The following is a 21,627-nucleotide window of genomic DNA, read 5'->3' as shown; positions in this document are numbered from 1 at the left end:
CAGACACATTAGTAGGCAACTGGATTGGAAGTGGAGCACTGAAACTTAAAAAACCAGCACCCGTTTTGGATGCTTCAGTTTTTAAAGATTTACTTATTCATTTAAAAGAGAGGGAGAAAGGGAGAGCTTCTAACTATCATTTAACACCCCAAGTGGCTGTAATAGCCATGTCTGAGCCAGGCTGCAGCCAGAAATCCAGATATTCTTCTAGATATCCACATTAGTGTCAAGGCCCAAGCCCTTGGGCATCCTCTGCTGCTTTATCAGGCTCACTGTTAGGTAGCTAGATTGGAAGCAGAACAGCCAGCATTCAAACAGCATTCTGACATTGGATGCCAGTGTAGCAAGTGGGGCTTCACCCATTGCACCATAATGCTGGTCTGATAATAAGCCCCTTTGAAGACTGCTGCAGAAAAGATAGCTGAAAAAAAAAAATACAGAACCGTAACAATTGGTTTCTCTTTAAATTTATAATCATAAAGCTCTTTAATATAGGCACCACATAATACATATAATGTATAATCACACATTTCTATCCTACCTTGTAATCCTGTATTTTATTGCAATCTGCTTTTCCATTATTTTAAAACACATTTTAAGATAGAGAAAGAGAGAGAGACTTCCACCTTCCACACACACACCCATAGGGGACTTCTATCCATTCATTTACAACTCAAGGGACCACAATAGCTTGGGGGCTGGTTTAGGGACCAGAGTCAGGACTGGGAATTAAGTCCAGGTCTCTTACTTTAGTGACAGGCACCCAGTTACTTGTGCCAGCACGACTGCCTCTCAAGATCTGCTTTTTAGGAAGTTGGAGTCAGAACCAAGAGCTAGGAATTGAACCAAGGTGCTTTAAGGTGGGATTTGAACCTCTTCATTGCTAGACTAAATGCTTGCTCCCTTTCCATTCTTGGAAATACAGCCAGAGCTTGGGTCAGTCCCTATAAGGGATGCTGACATAGCAGCTGATAGCTTAAAACACTGTGCTACAATGCCAAACCCAATAGTCTTCATTACCATGTGTAAATAGTTTCACTGTTCAAGTAAATTCTGATGTGTTTCTTCAGATACAGGTTATGGTATGTGGAAAACTTGTGAATTTTTCTTTTTGGTTCCTATGGTTTTTAGTGATATGAAAAAATAAAAATACATTTAAAACTAACTAGCTCAAGGTCCTGGGGTTAATGAGAAAGGCACAATCAAGTGAAGCACGAGGGCCAGGTTAAATGTTTCTACGTAACTGTGATTCCCTTTGTCTCATATCTAAAGTTTCATAATGTCAAGGTATTTCTCTTCTGCGGGTGATTCCACCAGAAACTCTGATGGAAGTATGTGTGAGGTCTCTTCAATTCCAGACAGGATCAGGAGACCCCTGACCTTCCAACAGCATCTAAAAACTAATGGTGCAATTTACGGCTCCTGGAACTGAAAGGAAGCTCTGCCTTTGACTTGAGCAGGGCTTGCTTCGTGATGAACAGGCACTTAATGAGCAGAGAGATGGCAGGTCATGATCAAAGGTGCCTCAGGGTCCAGGACATGGTGGAACGCAGATGTCCATCTTGTTTGTGACTTCTTAGCAGGTAGTTAGGTCAAATTTCTTCTATTTTTTGAAATGCCCTTTTGTTTTGCACTTTGCAAGATGGAGGATAATTTTGTGTCTTGGAAATAATGGGTCCATTTTAATCTATGAAGTGTTTTGTTTGAATTCTGAAGTAGGAAGAAGCTGTTCCTTTCTTGATTTTGGTGGAAATGTATATGTCATTTAAAATATTTTCTCTGGCCCTCAAAATTCTCTGTAGTTGAGATGCCAGTGGCTTAATTTGCTGCTGATGGCTCTAACTCTCTGGCTGTGGGTTCCTCTGATGACATTTCAAGTGGCCAGGCTTCATTTCCTGTATTTCCCTACCCATGGAGTAAGAGATGGCAATTTGTCCTTGGTCATTGTGCCTGGTACCATGTTGATTTCTATGCAAAGCTACATGATGAGTAATTTCTCATTTGCCGGCCAAATTGCCTTTTAGTAATGATCACTTCAATCCTGTAAAATGTGCATCGTTATGCTGCTCTAATCCATACAGCTCTGAGCTGAATGGATATTTTTCTCCCGGTTCTACTGGTTGCAGTCAGACTCCAATTGGCATTTATTTGCTGCAGGCAGATTTCTCTGTGGGGTGCTGTAGGATCTGATGAAAGTTGAGGAGAGAACCCATTATTCCATCAGAAAGGGGTCAGCAAGGCGAAAGATTCCAAAGAAAACCCATTTTATGCACTGCAGCAGGGTTAGTTAAGTCAAGTAAGCTAAATTATTTGAAACCACAGGAAAATCAAGTTACCAAATTCCAGAGTTATAGGCTTTTATTTTACCTTTGTCATGCTGGGACTCATTCCATGATTTTAGGGAAGATTTGAGACTTTTATTTTGGGATAAAGTAATACATTAAAAGATTTGAAATTTAATCCAAATATTTTCAGTAGTTGACGCCTTTGTTTCAGTATCTTCAGGTTGCTATGACAAGATACCATAGACTGATTAGCTCACAAAAGAACATTTATTTCACAAAGTTCAGTCCAAGATGAAAGCAGTGATTTATTCAGTGCCTAGTGTCCTGTCATGGTATGTGGAGAATGGCAGTTTTTTGGGGCCTCTTTTATGAGGACACTGATCTGTTCCCCAAGACTCTTATCTTTTGATACTTTTGTATCAGTGATTAGATTTCAATGTATGATTTTTTAGGGGGCGAGAGAAGGGCAGTTAGTAGCAGTTACTGATGTTTCTATTGTCATTTGTGACAAAAGACTTAACTTGTAAGTAGGCATACCAGCGATGAAGCTGAGATTTTCTTAGCTGATCATCTGAACTACAAGAAACAAATGGTATTTAGTAGTGAATGGTGACGCATGTATATTCAGCCTTAGATCATGGCCTTAAAAATGGGAAGGAAATCTAGCTTCTCATGTCATCTAATCTACCCCTTGGAATGCTCTCTGCCAGTATTTCTTGTCCTCACAGCCCTTTGACCCTTTCATTCTCTCTCCAGAGCTATAGGTAGACCTCATGGAGACTGTGTCCTTGCTTCTACTTTATCAAACAATGATGGGTTGGTTCATGGTTAACCTGAGTTGGGGCTGGAAAACATATTCTGTAAAAGGCCAAATAATACATAGTGTAGGCTTTGAGAAGCATACATTTCTGTTGCAGCTGAGTCTTATTGTGGAAGTACAAATGTGATCATGGAGAATATGAAAAGAATGATGTGACTGTGTACCACTAATATGTTATTTATGGAGACTGAGATTTGATTTTCATATAATTTTTGTGTGTCATGAAATATTCTTTTGAATGTTATATTTCATTGGGAAATCCAAAGGCCATTCTTCACTGTGGTCTATGAAAATATGGATGGTGGGTCTGACTTGACCTCAGGAACTGTGGTTTACTGACACCTGATTTAAATACTTCTTAACATCTTTGATTTCTTTACCACCTTTAGTTTAACTCAGTGACCCAGTCAAACCTCACACCTGGACTGGTACAATTGTACTTTTTTTTTCTCCCCTTCTCTATGTCTTTTTTTGTCTTGGTTGAGAACGTCAACTAATGACCTTTTTGTTTTCAGTCTTGCCTCCTAACCTGTTCTCCACATATCTGATTAAGTTGCATTTGTAGATTCATTCTTCTTGTGAGAGCTTGATTTATTCCCTGGATGAGTGAGGCAATATGGTCAATGAGATTTGAGGCCAACTAAGGATTTCCTCAGTCTGATAAGGCTGTCTACTAACAGTCCCCTTTTCCCCCTGTTGAATGTTGTCATATGTTCACATTTAGATCTATAGGTGCTATTTTGTGAGAATGAGAAAAAGTAAGCTACTGAGAAAGGCAGAATAAAAATCGGAAAAAAAGGTATATATTGCATCATTGAGTCATCAGTGTAGGTTACCCAAATTCTAGGCTAAAGAATTTGCCTCTTATAGGCAATTTAGTCCATGGATATTTATAACTTGAGAATAGTGATAAGTTTTGCTTTTTTGTCTTATTGATAACTTCACTAGAATAATGGAGACAGATTTTCAGTTTAAGTGTTACAGCCAGGATTATCAGTGAAATTGTTCAAATTTCAGACAAAGTCAGCTAAAGAAGTGAATGCGAAATGCAGAGTTAGACATTGCAGGTGCGTGTGGCATCAATGGCGTTGGGTGACCAATGGGATGAGAGTCACTGAAGAAATAGTAGCTTCTTTCTTGGTAGTTTGAGTTGATGAAAATGACTCTGATAGAAGGAGGTAGTATAAGGTGAGGTTTTTTGGGAGATGGGAGGATGATGAGCTCAGTTTTCAACATGTTGAGATGAGATGAATGAACGAGGTACTTCTAGGTGAAGATGTCTAGTTGGCATTGAGAGGATAGTCTTGATGCTGGAGAGGGCTTAGAGGGTTTTCCTTACATCTTGAGTGAACACAACCCCTCATGTCTGACTGCACTTTTTACTTCAGCCATTCTTGGCGTTAGTTACCGAATCACAGGGAGGGGGAGCATGTGTTCATGGCTTCATTGAACAGCTGTAGAACCAGATTTGTAGAGATTAAATGAACTCACTAGCTTCATACAGCTGCCGAGTGGTGGCTTATGAGCGGCAACAGAAATTCTGTTTTTCCAAAGCTTTCATCAATGTTTTTGCCAAAAGACATGACTGTATTTCTTTAGGCACAGACAGTTTAGTCCATGGAGTTAGGATGTTTGACTTTCACACCTATTTCAAAGCCAAATATTTGTGTTCAGACAGTTTTCTTCTGTTTTTCACTGTATGAGATGTTTCAAATTACCACAGGCTGGCTGAGGAAGGATGAGGAATGTACACACTAAATGAAATTGCTCCTTGGAAAGGTAAAAAAGTGTGTAACAGATAAGGATCGAAGGGTGTTAACCTAAAGAAGCTAGAACATTTTATCTTCTTGTGACATGACCAATGTAATATTAATGTTATATTTATAGTATGTATGTTTCTGTGTCTAATTATCATTTACGTGAGAGGTCTTTACAAAATCTGAAGTATGCATATTCTGAAGAATACTCATGAATTTCAAAATTTTATAATTGTATTTTTCTATGAACATTTTGAGCTACTTTTGTATGTATCACCTATATTTATTCTAATGTAAAATAATTTGTGTATAATTCTTGACTATGAGATTTATACTCCTGAAATAAGTTAACACTAAATTCACTTATATTCTATGATTTGCTTTACAGTAAGATTTTTCTTTCCATACTTTTTTCCTGAAAAGATTATTTATTTGAAAGGCAAAATTAGAGAGAGACAGAAAGCTCTTCCTTCCACTGATTCACCCCCCAGATGTTTGCAAAGGCTAGGGTTGGGCAAGACTCAAGTCAGGAACCAGTAGCCAAGAGTTTCATCTGGATCTCCCATGTTGGTACAGGGGCCCAAGCACCATCCTTTACTGCCTTCCTAGGCATATAATCAGGGAGCTGGATCAGTGGAGTTGCCAGACTGAACTGGGGCCCATATGGGATGCTGGCATCACAAGTGGTGGCTTTACTCATTATTGACCCCTCTTTTCATAGGTTTATTTCACAGCAGCTTATTGTACTTTAAAAGAGGTCAGTGGTCTCCTTAAATACTGATTACATTTTCCCCAAAGGAGAGAATGTCTGTATAGAAAAAAAAATCTTGTAGTTATTGTGGACCAGTGTTGTGGTTCAGTGAGTTAAACTACCACCTGAGGTGTTAATATCCTATATGGGTTCTAGTTTGAGTGCTGGCTGCTCTACTTCCTATCTGGCTCCTTGCTAATGCATCTGGGAAGGCAGCAGAACATGTTTTCAGTAGATTGACTTCTGCCATTTCTATAGCAGACCCAGATGGAGTTTCAGTCTGGTGCAGCTAAAGCCATTGTGACCATTTGAGGAGGGTGAAACAGTTAATAGAAAAATATCTCCCTTTCTTTGTAACCGCCTTCCAAATAAATGAATCTAAAAGAAATCATCTCGGAAAGAGAGTTAGTGAAATTGTCAGTGAACTAGTTTAGCATGGTGGATAAAATCCTGCATTCTGGAATTTGACAGATCTGTGTTTATATCTTGGTTCTGGCATTCATGCTTTGGCAAGTACCTAACTTGTCTAAGTCTTAGTTCTCTTTTTTGTCAAACAGGAATGATATGAAACAACCTAAAGAATTTTTAGGAAAATCAACTCAGGAAATGATTGCAAAGCCATTAGCACTTATGTGTTGATCATGGAGTGAGCACTCAGTAAATGATAAATTAAAGAAGAGAAGTCGTTACATCAGAGCTGGTGGTGATGTTAGATGAATGTAACAGATGAGGCAGTGAAAGCACTGAGTGAGTAGTTTTGGAAGAGAGCATTTGTTTCATGTTTACTGAGAGTACACGAGTATGCTGTGAGTAGGAAGTGGCCATTCTTCCAAAAGCTGAAAATGAACACACACACCTTCATTTCCACCTGCTTGTTCTAGCTGTGTAACCAACAGCAGGTAACTTAACAACAGGGTTTTAATTTCTTCATCTGTAAAATAAAAGTATTCAAGTTCTGTATTCAACATGTGTTTATTGAATGGCTGATATTTTCCAGGAACAATGCTAATCTTGTGGTGATAGATTGTTGAGTAAACAAGATGTGCCTTCTACCTGCATGGAGTTTGTAAACAGTAGGGGAAATCAGCCCAAACAGGTAGTTACAAAAAGTCAATGGAAAATGACTGCTGTTATAAATACTCTGGAGAGAAGGTAGGGAGAGCAGGGTTACTGTGGTCCGCTTGCTTGTTACTTATTGAATATTATGGCGATTGATGAATTAAGTCTGTCAATATAGAGTGGATTCAAATTATGGCTTTGCAAAAGGTGATGGAAGGGAGTAGGAGGATAAGAGGGTGGGAAAAAGGGGAGGGAAGTGTGGTTATCTGCTTGAGACTGTATTGGATGCATGAAATCTATTCTTCATATTAGTAAAACATAATAAAGGAAAAAAGAAGAGGTCTGTCAAATCAGGACCAAATCTCATCTAGGACATCTACTAGAGCTTTACAAAGGAAGTGATTTTACCGGCACGTACCATGAGCCCATAAGTGATTTGCTGGCTATTATATGTTATTTGTGAATCAGCACACCAAACTGCAGCATCTTTTGAGGTTGTGTTAGACTCTGCTGCTTATCATATCTTGCTCTACATTATCACATTTTTCTTCTCCCCTTTTTTTCATGGGCTTTCTGTAAAGAATGGTCTACACTCCCACCGTTATTGTGAATCAGCTACTCTACAGGTCATGAGAAATCTATTCTCTCAACTGAAGCAGCTACCACTAACACAAGCAGAGGCCTCATGGTTGATGAATCAGTGACGTTTCAGTCTTTATCTTAATAGTTGTGCAGTTTTTGCACATGGTTCACTTACTTGAGGTCCACTTCTTTTTGTTCCTGGAGTAACACCCTTACCTTCCACATTACTATCTTCTTTCCAATCTTCTTCTTATCTTGTCATCTTGTTTGTCTTTTGTTTATTCTATTCTGAGACCTCATCTTTGGACTTCCTTTCTATACATTTTAAAGTTTTTTTTTTTTTACTCATATGACTGAACTAGTAATAGGTGATCTTCTCTGTTGGTAAAACTTTGAAACCACATAGCAATTTGTTAAATCTAGTTCATGCTAGCTTCCAAAAATCAAAAATGAATTCAGTTAGCTTCATTCTTTGCTGCTTCATCAAAATTTTCTACAAGATCTTGATCATCATCATTTTCCTCATCAATGTCTTCTGCTTTTGGTGCTTTGCTATCCAACGCTCGCCATGGGACTGTTTCGCTAATTTAGTATGGCTTGTTAGGCTGTCGGCACTAAGCTGACTTAATATTCTAGGAAGCATTTCTGTGATTGGCTTGGCTTCTGCATGACCAGTAATTGCAAAGCTGTTAGCTGAGAGGGAAGCTTGAACTTTGGAATTGTTGAAATGAATAATGATCCCATTATCTGTCATCATGTTCACCTTGTTAGTAACATGCTTATTATATAAAAAGTTAGGAGAGTTAATTCTTGGCTACTTTAGAAGCATTTCATGATCCATCCAAAAATTGCCCTTGTCACAACCAAGCAAGGATGCTGAGTGTTCTCCGTGGTCAGTGGGAAGTGAGCTTTTCTTCTCAGAGATGATCACCACCACTGACAGCACCAGAGGGAAGGGGAAGAAAGGAGCTTCTAAATTTCAGGCAAGATCTCTTCGATACCAGCTATATTCACAGCCAGGTTTTGAGAGAACGCTGAAGCTTTGTATCATCAGCTGTAGCTGTTCTATTTACTGCCTTCTTCCTATGAGCTGTACCCTTGCCCCCTATCTGGACCTGAACCTGAAGTTTGTCTAACTTTTCTTGATTTGTGTTGTTGGTAAATCTGAAGCAAGGGGGTCCTTCAATATCAACACACAACTAGAGCAAGATAGCTGTCTCAGCCCTTTCTATACATTTGTACAGAAAAAATCCCATCCACTACTAGGGATTGATGACTAATTCTCAAAGCAGCAACTTCAGATTTGTATATTTTGTCCCATTCTTTTTCTTTCTGGGCTACAGATTTCTGTCTTCTACAGTCCTCTTGTCATTTCTTCATGGAGGCTATATGCAAAAATTCAGTATATCCAAAGATATGCTCATTATATTTGTCACTGAAATTCTGTCTGTGGAGTGAAACTGATCACTACTGATCACTAAAGTGAAAAACAAAAACCAAAAAACCAAAGCAAAACAACCCCACCAAATTTCTTGACTATTTTTTTTGTTTTTTACATTTTCTTTGGTGTTTTGTATTTGGTACATTTGCACTTGTTAGTAACTTTAATTAGAATATCTTTTACAAACCAGCATTGTGACTTAGTAGGTTAAGCGACAGCTTACACTGCCAGCATTCCAAATATGATGTTGACTTGAGTCCCAGCTGTTTTACTTCTAATGCAGCTCCCTGCTAATATTCCTGGGAAACCAGTGGATGATGGCGCAAGTGCTGAGCCCCTGCCGCCACATTGGAGACCTGGAAGAAGTTCCTGGTTTCTGACTTTGGCCTGACACAACCGTGGACATTGTGGTCATTTGAGGAGTGAACCAGTGGATAGACAAATTCTCTCTCTCTCTCATTCTCATTCATTCTGCCTTTCGAATACATACATACATCTGTAAGAAGTGACCCTCCTTTATGCCCTCTGCATCCCTTTGTATTCAACTTCAATATTTATTCTAGTGTCAATTCTTTGGCAGCTACTGAAAATTCCATTTTGGGGGAAGTGTTTGTAGCACGTAGATTTCTGATGTCCCAAGATATTTTTCTGTCCTTATGCCTCAGAATTCCCAGTTATAGGAAGTGAACAAACTATGCTTTGCTCCACCTTTGGCTCTGGCTCTATGATGCTAGTAGCTGCAAAATAGAACATGTTGTCTGGCTTCTGCTGCCAAGTATGGCACTCTGTGAGTGGGGGAAGGGCAGAAAGGAAAACAACATGGCTTCCCTGCTCCAAGCTCGCCAATTGCTCAGACCCCAGTCAGCAGTGCAGGCTGAAGTCAAAGGCAGTGGGCGGCTGCAGAATTCCTTCTCAGATGAAACTGTGAGTGGTGGTGATTTCGTCCTCATGTGAGGTGTTAATATGGTGCCTCACAGCTGGCATTTGGCTGCACTGGTCTCTCTGCCTTCTCTCCTTTGTCCCAGTGACTCTTTGTTCTTTGTTTTCCCATTTCTTTGCTGATAATTTCTGTTGGGCCCCTGGAAACTAGTCCTCCTCACCCCTCCTTTTTTTTTTAAGACTTACTTTATTATTTTTATTGGGAAATCAGATATACAGAGAGGAGGGGAGACAGAGAGAAAAATCTTACATCTGCTGATTCACTTCCCAAGTGATCACAATGATTGGAGTAGAGCTGATCTGAAGTCAGGAACCAGGGGCTTCTTCTGGGTCTCCCATGTGGATGTAGAATCCCAAGGCTTTGGGTCATCCTCTACTGCTTTTCCAGGCTACAAGTGGGAATTTGGATGGGAAATGGAGCAGCTGGGACTTGAACTGGCACTCATATGGGATGGGAGAAAGCTAATGGGGGTGGGGCGGAGAGAGAGAGAGAGAGAGTCTCCAAGTAACATTTTAACTGCTGTGTCAAACATCTACCCCTCTGTGGACCTTGAGTTTGTCAGAAGGGAACCTATCTTTGGTGGAAGATGGACCTGGCTTAAGCTGGTTAACTTTTGAAAGGGTCTAGAATTCAGAGACTCTTACTGGCTTTGAAGAGTAAGTTGCTGTGTTGTGAGATGGTGGTGACAAAACCATGTGACAGGGATCTATGGGGCCTCTGTAAGCTGAGAGTGGTGCCAGATTGAAAGAAATGGTGCTTTATTTCTGTAATCACAAGAAAACGAGTTTTGCTAATACCCGTGTAAGCTTGGAGGAGGTCCTAGAGCTCTGAAAAGGAATGCAGCTTGGCAGATACTTAGCAACCTTGTGTGACCCTGAGCAGAGGCCCTGTGGAAGCTGTGTGGAGTCCTGACCCATGGAAACTGTGAGAGAGTAAATGCATGTTGTTGTAAGCCACCAGATTGTGGTAATTTGTTACACAGCAACAAAAAACAAACCCAATGCCTCTCCTGGGAGTTTCTCTAGCACTCTGTTGAACTCTCTCCTAGCTGACCCCACTGACTTGACCATCTGTTGACTTAATGCTATTCTCTCCAGATTCTGAGTTCATTGAGACAGGGGAAATCTGCGTTTGTCTTCACAGACCGTACCTGGCACAGTGTCTTACACAATAATAGCACTGAAAAATTGTGAAGAAATGACTCATAAAGAAATAAGCATATAGAGTTGGAATAAATTAATTTTGCATTTTCTATGGAAATTCTCTGAATGGGAAAAAGATTAATACGTTGTTCCATAGCAGGTTTCCTGCCAATACTGAGTGAGCTTACTTTGTGGTTATGTGCCTTGTTTTTTCTAGGGCTTTAATTAAGATAAATATTTTTGGAAGTGCATGAAGTTGAAAAGTGTCCCCCAGTGTCAGGTTCTGGATAGTAATCCACTAACCAGCACTTAGAGAGACAGGAAAATGAATCTGCATCTGAGGCATCTTGGTTTATGCAGAACTAGTGAGTGCATCAAGGAAAACAGAGCTCAGGAGTCATTTTATGGTTCAGATGACATGTTTTCTTTCCAACAAGTTCCATCAACTAATGAGTTATTTGTGTGTGTGTGTTCAAACATTGCACTGCTTTGAAAGTGTGTGCTGAGAAGCATGGGCCCTCAAATTGCCTTGGATTGGTTTTCTTACTGGGGATCGTCCAAGAGAGTCATGAACGCAAGTTCATTACCCAGAGGTAACTCTGGGCCTGGCCTCTGTGTTTTAGCTGATTTCTAAAACATAGAAATCCAGGCAGCATGCGAGCTGTGAGTGCTCTAACATCACCTGAATGAGCCTTGCAGGTGGCAGGGGGCAGGAGGTAGGGGTAGGGATGGGGACAGGAACAGACATAGCTAGGGTGACAACTTGGATTTTTAATCACAAATGTTAATTTCCCATTTTAATGAGGTGTTTTTTACATTTTTACTATAATAGAAATAATATATACTTAATATGAAATCTCTAAATGATAAACATTAAAAATAATCCATAATTCACAGAACAATCTCTGATGTCATTTTCATTTTGATTTATTTCCTTAACATTTAAAAAAATCATGGCTATGATCATAGTTTCTCTATAATTTTATTTTCTTTTTTCTATCTGATGTCAAAATTATAACTTTTTTTGTTTTGTGCCTGTCATAAACATTTTTAATGATAGTTAATTTTAGGGCAATAGGTTTAAGTAAAAAAAAAATTACTAAGCAATCTGAGTTATTTACCACGGCATCATTTATAGCAATAAACAAAATTAGTTTTTGAAATTGGAGGAATAGCTGTGTAAAACAGAAAATTTGTTATAAAAATATTCCATTAAAGTTATTTCCTTAGGATAAATGTTCAAAAGTGTGATTGTTGAGTAGAAGGAAATGAATGTTTTTAGAATTTCAAATAGGCTTAAAAGTTTCATTTGCTTTTGTTGTTTGGTAATATTTTAAATTGAAGAATGTAACACATGTAATGTTTACACATGTCATGAATAAAGCATATGTACATTATCATAACCTGATTGTTCTCAGTGTCGCCACCCCAAAATTCATACCCTCCTGCTAATACATCGCATCTCCTACCAAATGTATGTCTTGCCTTTCTCCTATGCAATTCCCACTGGAACTTTTAGCATAACGGTTTTGCAGCCTTTCTAAAAATTGACATAATGTAAATGGAATCACACAATATGGAATGCATTGTAACTTGGCTTTATTTAATTAGTGTATTTTGCAGATTCCTCTACATGGTTGTATATAGCAGTCTTTCACTCATTTTTGTTAGTGTGCAATATTCTGTGGTATGAATATACCATGATTTGAAACTCACTGTGCTGCTGAGGACTTGTGCCATTTTTAGCTATTTTGAATATTCTAGTTCTAATTCATATATTCTCTTACATACATATGTAGCAGTGAAATTGCTAAGCCATGAGATATCTTCAGTTTTGGTTGATTCTGTCAAATAATTTTCAAAATTAGTTGTATTGCAAGCAATGTGTGGGAGTTCTAGTTTCTCCAAATTTTCAACAGTTGATTTTGTCAGTTTCTTTATTTTTGGTTGTGTACTGTATGCTTTTTCAGTATGACCTTAATTAGAATTTAACCAATGCATAATACAGTTCATCACCTTTTTGTAAGTTATCAACTGAACATTTTTTGTAGAATACAGTTTTTTTTCGTGAAGCTTTATTGGTCTAATCTCATGTATTCTTCTGGATTTTTTTGGTCCTTCCTTTATTGCAAGAGTTTTATTGTTAGATGCATACATATATTTAGATCTTTAAAATTTATTTTTCTCCAAATCAGCTTGTTCTTTATGTATCTTTTAAAATTTAACATATAAAATTGTACATATTCATTATGTGTATAGATGCATAATATCCATGTAGGGTAAATGTAATTATTCTTTCAAACAGTTAACATTTCTTCATGGTAAAAGCATTCAAAAATCCTATCTTAGAGGTTTTTTAAACTAGGGAAGTATACAGTGCATTCTCATGATCTATAATCACTTTACTGCACAATAGAACCTAAGAACTTCTTGTTGCTGCCTAGCTGTAACCTAGTACCCATAAGTCAACTTTTCCTCTGATTACCACTATATTTTTAACTTCTGGAAGGTTACTCATTAGACTGCACACATGACTGAAATCATACAGCGTCTTTGTTTTTCCGTGCTTGACCTACTTTGCTTAATATAATAACACCCCCTCCCCCCATTCCAACCATGCTGCTGATAAGTACATGATTTTACCCTTTTTATGATTAATAGTATATTGTGTATATCATGGTCTTTATCCATTCATCAGTGGATGTACTCTTGTTTTTACTTTTTGGCTGTTGTGAAAAGTGCTTTAGTAAGCATAGGAATGTGGATGTCTCATTGACAGATATATTTAATTTCCCTTGCATAAATAGTCCCAGGGATTGTATTATTGGGTCATATAATTTTTTCTTGTTGTATACATTTTATTTTTGGTAATTTTTACATATTTGATTAGGGTGCGAAGCATCAAGGGCTAGAGGAAAATGGGTAAGATCATTGTTTTCACATTCTCTTCTTTCCTTCCTGTATTTGGAGGAAGGGAAGAGATAGGGGGAGGAGCCACACCCAGTGTCCCAACCATCCCAGGGTCCCCAGTGTGTGGTATACTCTGAGGGTCCTGCTTAAATGATTTTGATAGTTCAACAGTTCTGTATTGTTGCATATGTTGACACTCCAGTCATGATGAAATCTCTTCAGACTCCACTGGCTGACATATTCCACTTTAGAGAGTCTACTTGGCCAGTTAGGGTCATATAGTTTTGTTTTTAGTTTTTTGTAGGTACTTCCAAACTGCTTTCCACAATGGCTGTGCTAATTTATTTTCCCATCAACAGTATGTGGAGTTTCTCTTTTCTCCACACTCTCCTTAACGCTTGTTATCTTTTGTCTTTTTTCATAATAGCTCATCTTATTGGAATGGTATGATATCTGCTTGTGGTTTTGATTTACATTTTCTTCATGACTAATGAAATTGAACTTGTTTTCATGTACCCGTTGGCCATTTGCCTGTCTTTCTTTGAGAAATGTCTAATTAGCTTTATTGCCCAGTTTAAAATATTTTTAAATTTGCTTTTTGAAGATTTATTTATTTATTTGAAGAAAGAGTTCTGGAGAGAGGGGGGAGATAAAGAGAACGAGATTTGTGAGCATGGGTGGAAAAGTGAAGCAAAATCTAGACACAAGTCCCTAGGAACAGCTGTTAGGGGTGATGAAGCTTCTTTACTGAGCAGGAAACAGTCTCGTATTTTCTCCTTTATGTCAACATGAAGCACACTCTCCTGGGCTGTTGTGCAGATAAGATGTTTGTAATGGGAATGCTATCTAATACAGCTAATTCCTGTAAACATCCTAACACGTGTGCTTCCATTTCCCCATCCTAAAATTGAAGGAGCATATAGTATCTACTCTGCTTACTGCTAGGTTTGTGAAAAGACTAAATGAGATAGTGTGTATATGAGTATGCATGTGTACACACATGGACACAAGTTGGGGTGGGGAGGAGTGTTGGATGTTTTAGGGTGACAAATGTAAGTTTGTTACTGATCTTATACTACCTGAGGTTTCCTAGAATCTCTATGGAAAATCCTGTGTAAAACAGCAATATACTATGTAAAACAGCATAAACACTAGGGTCTCCTCTGACAGGCAAAGCTAGCTGCTTGACCGCCTAACTACCACAAGTTTGGAAAAACTTGGGTATTTTTTTTCTTGTCTATAAGACAAGTCTTTTTATTGCTTGCATTTTTATCCTATGAAAGTAATTCTCAATATTGTGATTGTTATTATGGAATTCACTACATTATGCCTGCTGAGTGATTTTTTGCTCAATTCAATTTTAATGGATTGAAAGCCAGAAGCATTTTTAATTTTTCATTCATAGACTCTTCACCTGAAAATTGAATTGAAGTTACCCGTGAGCAGGCAGTTCCGAGAGCTGAAATGAAGACATAAGAATGACAGTAGATGTAAAAGTGTAGCTTCTAAATTAGTGTTTAAACTGCTCTGAGGACCAAATCAAGAAAACTAGCTGTTGGTGACTTATTTTATGATACAGTTCCATAAGCTCTGGGTTCCTCACTCCCCAAAGTTCGGCTCACTAAAATCCTCCATATTATTACAATAGTATAGTCTTTCAAAAATAGTCGTAAGTCAGTCATTCTGCTATTTATATGTATCCTGATGTAGGTATGACAATGGCACAGAGTGCTGCATCCTATTGTAAAGATATATTTGTTTGCTTGGGAGTTCATCTTTGATTTGGAAGTAGAGATGCATACTGCATTGTATCCTCACATCTTGATATGATAGTCTCTATTATATAATTCCTCTAGATACTATATGTACATGCATGTTTGGCTATATATCTAATAGTCTTATATTTTACATGAAGGTTGCCTTAAATCAGAAAGAACATATGATATTTGTCCTTTTGGTACTGACTTTTATTTCACTGAGCATAATGGTCTTTAGTTGGGACCATTTTGTTGCAAATGGTAGAATTTTGTTTTTTTTAAAGTGGCTGAGTAGATATATCACAGTTTCTTCATCCACCCCTCTTTTGACAGTTATCTGGGCTGTTTCCATATCTTTGCTATTGTAGATTGTGTTGCTTGTAAGTATAGGAGTATAGGTCACTTTCTCATATGCAGATCTCATTTCCTTTGAACACAGTCCCAGAAGTGAGATAGCTGGGTCATACAGCAGATCAATTTTCAGTCCTCTTAGCACTGTCCATACTAACTTTCACAGATTTTAAAGATTTTTAGAATTTTTTGTTTGAAAACCAGAGAAGACAAGACAGACAGACAGAGACATCTCAACAAATGACCACCAAGGCTGGAACTGAGCAGATTGGAAGCTAGAAGACTGGATCATCTTCTGGGTCTTCTGCATGGATGTAGGGGCTCAAGAAGTCAGCCATTGTCAGCTAGCATCCCAGGACACAAGCAGGGAGAGGAAGTGAAGCAGCTGGGACATGAAATGGCACTTATATGAGATGTTGGGGCTGAAATATAGCAGTATTGTGTTTCAGGGTTCTTGGTAGCATTAGCTCCTTGACTTCAATGAAGATGGAGAACTTTAATTTTCATGTTTTTCATAAATCTACAGTACAAGATTATATGTGGGAAGATTATAATATAATCACATGTCATATTCTTTAGGATTATCTTGTTATCTCAAAAAACAAAAAACAAAAACAAACCAACAATCAACAACAACAACAAAAAAACCCAACTGGGGATTGTGTGTCCATGAAACCCAAATGTTAATGACTCTAGATTTCTGAGCGATGGCTCTTTTCAGAGAAAAGTCATTGCCATTGCTTCCTGGCATGTGTCTGCTGCTTGGATGCACAGATTACTATCTCACTCTATGGCCACTGACTTCTTTGGAGAATTTTGCTCCATGAGGTTACTTATAGAGAATGACTAAGAGACCCTAAAAGGAGTCTCTTACAGAGAATTTCCATGTAAGAAACAGTGATCCACAGAGCATGGTGGCACATGTTAAGAAGCCATAAGTAGAGGTAAGTGAACAGCAGGTACAAGACAGGAGAATCATTGTATCAGCACATGAGACTGGAGTGAGGGAGCATTAACAGAAGCACAAAAAATGGAAAGAAAAAGAAGGTGAGAACACCACTGAGGTACGTGGAGTTGCGGTTGCTCTGTGTCTGGAACAGCTTTCTAGTTCCCGTAATTCTTTGTGTCCTCTGGATTATTTCTCTTCTGGGTCCTAAGGAATACACCATGATGCTTAAAGCAACATAAATGTCTCTTGAAACTCTGAAAAAGCCCAACTGAAACTTCAAATAGGATGATGTAGGTTGTCTGTGAACCTTTTTGGGTTTTGGAGATATTTTATATAGATTTTGTATAGTTTGTTTCAAAGTCTCAAGCAAAATAGATATAGGATAGGAGACTTTGGAATCATTTCTTTTGGTTGGAGATTCTGTACTAAATGAAAGTTAACCCAGGTTTGTGCCAGTTAGTATTGCTTTGGACTGTGTTCCTTCTAAATCACATGAAAATCTTAATCCGTAAAGTGATGGGATTAGGAAATTGGGGCTTTTAGGAGGATGATTAGGTCAGAGAATGGAGCCCTCAGGAATGAGTTTAGCACCCATCTAAGAGACCCCAGAGAAACTGCTAGCTGTTTGCACTAAATAATGACACACTGAGAAAATGACATCAGAGTGACCCTGACTGGACTCTTAAGACTTCTGGTGCCTTGATCTTGGACTTCTCAACCTGCAGAACTGTGAGACATACGTTTCTTTTATTGAAAACCCACCCAGTCTGAAATATTTTGTTAGAGCACTAAAAGCAGATTATGACAGGTGATTTTCAAGTTTAACCTTTATTCAATGTTTATTATCTCTTCCAACATTTTATTGCCTGTTTTGGATAGATGAAGTTCTTGAACTCTCTTCACCCATGTTGGGTGGGCTTTAATCTTTTGGCTGGATGATTGGAAGAATTAATTGCACTTGGTACTGCCTCATCCAAGTTGTCACATTTTCCACTCTGATTGGATTTTGCACTCTTTAAAAATTTTTTTCTTGGATTTTGGCCACAATTCTGTAGTCATTTATTTAGATCTAAAAGATTAATCTGTTTAAAATTGGGGAGCCAGGTGTAAAAGCAAAAATTGGTACTTCTTCTGCTGGAAAAGGAAGCACAGAGAATTTGAGAGAACAGGATTGGACCAATGAAACAAAAATTTAGATCTCAAGAAGAAAGCCTTAGTGCTGTGCCTTCTGCTTCCATGCTGAAGCCTTGCCCTGACTGACCACGTCGGCCATCAAGAAGGCCATGGTGAAACAACCCAAAGTGACCCTGAGTAGTGTTCAGATGGAATTCGGCCATCCTTGGAATGAGCAGATCCTGTGGAATGGAATTACAGAAAGAAGAAGAGGGATAATGCATATTGATTTAGCAATAGCAGTTTACTGACTGTTGTTAAAAGTTATGAATAAATTGTTTGCTCACTTGCTGGACTGGCTTTTGAAGATCAGGAGAAAGGGAAAACTACATGTTCCTGTTAAGTGGGATTATTCTCTAGAGGAAGGAAACCTGCTGGGACTTGCTCAATACTCAATCAGAGGGATTGAAAAGTGGTGATTTCATTAGTCACCCTGAAGTTTCTCTGTGGAGGTTTGTGCAGTTTCATTTGAATGAAGACTCCGGAACACAACCTCTAGTGTGTGGGAGGATGTGTATTTCTGCTGCCATATAGCAGGTCCTAAAATGGGCATCCACATTTCCTGGATTTCCGGTGGAAACTCATTCAGGATATTACATGCTGTAGAACAGCTGCACAGAATGACAATGCCAGCAGCTGACTCTGAATGCCATACTGGCTGCATGAAGGTTTTCTTTACCAAGGTATTTGCAGGAACTTTTCTTGGATAAATGAACCCTAGAAGATACAGTAGAACTCTGAGAACTCGGGCAGTTGGTGCTAGTTATTGCTGTGCCTTGGTCAATTCCAAGAAGTAACCTAGAACTCCAAAGGGATTTTGCCTGTCAATCTGAGTTTTCTGCCATGAGTCTTTCCTTATTGTGCCTAGCACTGCAACCCAGACCCATATTATGGCATGCATGAATTACTGCTGTGCTTCCTTGGGCCTGGTTACTCCCTGCTTCTATCTATCTGGGATCCCACTGTCAAGTCAATTTTGTTTAACACTACCTTTTTTTTTTGTGAATCTGAAATTGTTTTTCACTACTTAGTTCATAAAAATAGAATCCCTGTGGCTTGCAAGGACTTCCAGTGTCTACTTTTTCCATTCTGCTTAGAATAATCTCCCAGTGTTGGAGGGTTGGTCCTCTTCCAGGGCTGGCTGTTTCTCTAGACCATACACACACTGAGTGAATTCTTCACAGAGCTTGCCTTGTAACTTGCTGGTCTCCTACCTCTTCTGTTGAAGTATTTCCAGCCACTGAAAGCTATGCCAATGCATGTATCCATTCATGCTTCCATCCATCCATTCATTCATTGCTCCCATTTAATTAGCACTTTCCACACTCCATGTACTGCTAGGTAGTGGGTATGTCCTTGCAATTCTCTTCTCAAAAAAGCCATTGTGTATGTGCTTGGTGTTCATGCAAAGGGATCTGGCTGAGGGGTCTAGTAAAATCTGAAGTCAAGCCTGATTATTTCCTGCTCTCCTTTTACTTATTCTGTAAAAGGAAATAGATTTGTGGCACGTTTATAATTATACAGGGTCTGTATGATTGGATTTACTTCTGAAGAAAAGAACTCCAGTTTGGTTGAGAAGAGGGAGAAAACTTTGACAACTTACACATTTGTTAATGGGAAGAATTTTCTGCAGACCAGCATTTATCCCAGAACCTGTCTGTTCTCCTCTAGATGGTCCACCCCAGTGGCACAAGGGAGGAGGAATAGCAGTGATCTGTTACTTTGGAGAGGTTTCCCAGGGTGCTGTTATCATAAAGTGGAGATTCTCAACCTTGGCGTGGTTGACATACTTGGTTAGGTAACTCTTGATTGTGGATTGTCCTATCTGTGCAATGTGGATCTTTGACAGCACCTTGGCTTTTACCCCCAGTGTGCCAGTAGCACACAGTTCACTAGTCATGACGGTCTCAATGTCTTTGAATATTGACATATGTCCTCAATGGGGCCAGTGAGCCCATAGCTGAGAGCCACTGTCGCAGTGGGATGTAGCTGCTACCAGACCTAGAGCGATGAGTGGTGTGGTGAGGGACAGGAAGGAAATGAGCAATGTTTCTCTCTGCCAGTCTTCTCATTTCCTGTCTTCTGATTACTGGGCCTGAACAGAAGCCCAAGGATGAGTTTTTGTTCCCTTCAGCAACTTTCTTTTCCAGTAGGATTAAGTCCCAGTAGGCAATTGGAACTGCAACTGCTAGCTGGAGCACAGAATCACAGTGACTGCAGGGCGTTCATTCAGTTACTCTTGATTGCTGACTTCCTCTGGCAGCCCAGAGATTACTTTCTTAAGTCATTGCCAGGGACAGGTCTCTGCCTCTTGTTGTTGCCTGTGTTGTTGCACTCTAATACAATGCTTGCTTATTTTCTGTTCTCTTGAATTTCGCATCGTCATTTAGCTCTGCCCACTCATCAGGAGAAACAGCTTAGACAGGACTACAGAAGTTGGAAGAATAATCATTGCTGGGTTCCCAGGACTTCTTTTGAGACAGATCCCATCACAGCCACAGTCTCTCTCTCTCATTTGCCCATCTGGCATGTGTTCAGAGTCTTCAGGAGGAACCTCTGCAAAGCGTATTTCTCTTGATGTTATCTTGCACTGGTGTTTTAGTGTTTGAGTACTCACTCCATTGGCCTCATGCATGAAGCAGGCTGTCAGGCAAAATTTTGTTGATTGATGGATTGGACAGGCCTTGGCCATCTTGGGGCAGAGTTCCTATATTTTATGGAGACAGTCTGTTTAGAACAGTGCTTATTAAATTTTAATAAGAATATGAATCACCTGGGATCTTGTTAAAATTCAGATGGGTAGTCGGGTCTGAGGAGGGGCCTGAATCTGAGTTTCTAATAAGCTCATGGGGTGCTGATGCTCCTGATCTTCAGGCTGAATTTCAGCAGCAAGGATCTGTAATGGCAAGATGCATGGGCCTTTCTGATGTGAACAATTCTGAAACCTACTGCAGACAGTGGGATAGATGTTACAGAGAGACAGATGCTGAAGATGCTGTGTTATTCTGTATGAAAAATTAAAACCTTTGTGACTATTTAATGCTGAGCTGTGCTTCTCTGCCAAATGGAGACAGAGTCCCAGGAGTCTCAGCATGTCCCTGGATCATTGATGCTAGCCCACCTTTGCTGCCTGGGCCCTACCATCCTTGGCAACTTCACTATGCAGGCTATAGTTTCCATCTGATATACAAGGAGAAAAAATGGATCTTCTGCCTTGCACTTGGGAATAACTTAATTATTTGCTTTTTCTGACATGAATGAATCTTTTTGGTGATGAGGAAATAAATCAAGCATGGCTACTCTTCTACAAGGGATGAGTTGGAGTATGTGTAATGTCTAATCAAGTCCGACTTAAGAAAATCCACAGTTAATGAAAGTTAGGCTCAAAGTGAGCATTATTGGGAGTGCTCCTGGGCAAGGTTCACTGGTCCAGTCCAGACAGAAGGCCAGAGAAGTCACACGTGGGGATCCTGAATCGGTGCCCAGGTTGAAACAAGGACGTGGTGGGGTGTGGCTAGCAGGGAAAAGAACTTTCCTTTATAAGGTAATGTGAATGCTGATTGGTTCCCTCCAGCCTGGTCTCACCCACATATAACTACCAGGCCAGGAAGGGGCTTCTGGGTATTGTAATTCTCTGGGTGATTGCATTAGCCATCTACCCTCACCCCCATCTGCCTTTCCTATGTGGGCTGCCCCTCCCCCACGCTGGC

At 39.3% G+C, this 21,627-nt stretch overlaps 1 pseudogene; it reads right to left on the bottom strand.

Annotated features, from left to right (window-relative positions):
* Positions 1-7,674: 7,674 nt before the first annotated feature.
* Positions 7,675-19,817, bottom strand: LOC121160114 (annotated as a pseudogene).
* Positions 19,818-21,627: the final 1,810 nt, after the last annotated feature.

The sequence above is a fragment of the Ochotona curzoniae genome, unplaced genomic scaffold (assembly GCF_017591425.1).
Source record: "Ochotona curzoniae isolate NIBS_2020 unplaced genomic scaffold, NIBS_Ocur_1.0 contig_430, whole genome shotgun sequence".
Taxonomy (NCBI): domain Eukaryota; kingdom Metazoa; phylum Chordata; class Mammalia; order Lagomorpha; family Ochotonidae; genus Ochotona; species Ochotona curzoniae.
The sequence above is the reverse complement of the archived record's forward strand: the minus strand, read 5'-3'. Positions and strand labels throughout refer to the sequence as shown.